The sequence below is a fragment of the Myotis myotis genome, unplaced genomic scaffold (genome assembly GCF_014108235.1).
Source record: "Myotis myotis isolate mMyoMyo1 unplaced genomic scaffold, mMyoMyo1.p scaffold_m19_p_2, whole genome shotgun sequence".
Classification (NCBI taxonomy): domain Eukaryota; kingdom Metazoa; phylum Chordata; class Mammalia; order Chiroptera; family Vespertilionidae; genus Myotis; species Myotis myotis.
Window position 1 is genome coordinate 36454337 of NW_023416324.1, and position 2452 is coordinate 36456788.

Below are 2452 nucleotides of genomic sequence, written 5' to 3' on the forward strand. Positions count from 1 at the left end.
TCTCTATATGTCCAAACCATCTCAACATACCTTTCTCAATCCTCGACACTACATCTTCTTTCACTCCACAATGTTCCCTAAAATTAACTTAATAAACTTTAAAGTTTTAAGTCAACTTCACACTGTACGTGCACACCGCACGTGGTATTTTGTGGAAGAGCCACACTCAAGGGGCCAAAGAGCCGCATGTGGCTGGCGAGCCGCAGTTTGCCGACCACTGACCTAAGGAAAGAGAGGTCAGTGTCCCCGACTAAATAGTCAGGTATTGCATGTTTTAAAAAAAACTTGCAGCACAGAGGTTGAAACTAGCTGTTTAGGAGAAGAGGACCAAAGGCTCAGCTTTATTGCTTTTGTTAGAATTTTCAAGTCAAGCATTTTTTACAATTGTAGGAAATAGACTTCTGTGATCCATCTCCAGCATAGCCAACTTTTAATGGAAACGGTTACTCAATTTCCCCAGGGCAAACAGAATGTAGGGCGGAGGGAAGAGGACATAAGAACAAAGAACTGTGTATGGGGCCACCACCACGGTGGAAACCCCCAAGGCACACGCCTCCAATAGACAGAGGGAGGTGGAGACAACTAGAAAAGGCCTCAGCCCAATTTTTTAAATGTCCCAATGGGAGACAATAAGACCTAGGCGAGGAAATATTAACCCCATACAACTCGGCCAATGAGGAACCGGAGGGGACTCTCACACCCTAGGGGGATAAATAGGCTGTGATCACCACTCCATGTGTGCCTGTACAACCGGATAGACACCTGCTCTTGAGAACTTATTAAGTATGATCTCGTTTTCACCATACTTCTGTCTCTGAGTCCATTATTTTAATTTGAACAGGTGAGCATTTCTCACGTCTTTTTTTTTTTTTTTTTTTGGTGGGGAGAATTTTTTTTAATTTTTGAAAATGTCAGTCTGGTTTAATCATGCTAAAATATAAAAGAGGGCAGGATTGATTGGGTTTTCACATACAGGAATTATAAAGAAAAGGGGAAAGTTTGTTGCACTTGGATCAAAATATATTTTATTGACTTTTTTTTTTTTTTAACAGAGAGGGAGAGGGATAGATCAATACTTTCAAGACAATTGAGGATATCTTAGGGATAACCATATTCAGGAAGCAAAGAAAAACAAAACCAAGGGTAGGTGAGAGAATACAGGACAATCATACAGTTGTCCTTCTTATCTAGATATTACTCTTATTGTTCTGTTTTCATAAAGGGCTTTCCTAACAGTGGGCTGACTCCTACAAATCTGCGGCATTTTGTATATTTCCCCCTCAATGATCTGAAGTTTTCTTCACTGGATGTATTTCAATTAAACCTGTACCTGATACTAAACACAAACCATGGCTGGGAAATGAGACAACCAGGCTTTTTTAAAAGATGTACTCCCAACCCCTGTGTTCTATAACTGTTTTCTCACAAAGAATGAGAGATGATGACTGCTTGACAACTCTTTAATAATTACTCCTCTCTTCCACACCTGGATGTGTGCACATATCTTCTAAGTCTCCATCTCCCAAATCTAGACAAACTATTTTAAAAACTAAAACCTGTATTTTGTGACCAGTGTCTTACTTGATTAGTTGTTATTGTATTTTTTTGACTCGGAGAAAGCTGATGACTAAGCTGAAAGGTAAGTGTGCAATCCACTCTGTAGTCAAAAAGCACTACTTCAGTTGCCAACAATGTTCCTATGTGTAAGGAATATTGGTTTGCAAAGTTATTTAATATTTCATGGTAAAATAACACCGAATCATGTTAAGATTCTGTTATCTATGTTACCTGATATCAACTCTTATTTTAAAATCTGTATTATTATAGGTAAAGGAATGATAATAGTAATAGCTTTTGCCAAATGAAATCTAGTCTAATTCTTACTGTCAAAATGAAAAGTTTTCTCTGAAAATATCTTTAAGCTTATACTTGATATGCTTTCTAATAGAGAAAAATAGTTCTTGGGAAAGACTCAACAAAAATCTATAGCCTGTGCAATAATATAAAATGCACTTCTAACTCTAGAGAGTTTTGCTCAGTGGTTAGAGTGTCAGCACTCGGACCAAAGGGTCTCGGGTTCAATTCTGGATCAAGGGCATGTACCTTGGTTGCAGACTTGATCCCTGGTTTGGGTTGGGGCGGTGGGAGGCAACCAATCGATGCGTCTCCCTCATGTTGATGTTTCTCTTTCTCTCTTGCTCCCTCCCTTCCACCCTCTCTAAAAATCAATGGAAAAATATCTTCAGGTGAGGATTTTTTTAAAAAAAGCACTTCTGACCACATTGTTTTTGTTTCAGTTTGTTTCCTGATCATCATATTGTATAGCAGTATGTATTACTGCCATAGCAATAGGTATTAATAGTACATTTCATAATTTTTGTCTGGATTCGGTAGGGGTAAGAGGAAAGATCTGGAAAATCAGGAGTATATTAACTCAAATTTCGGCACATAA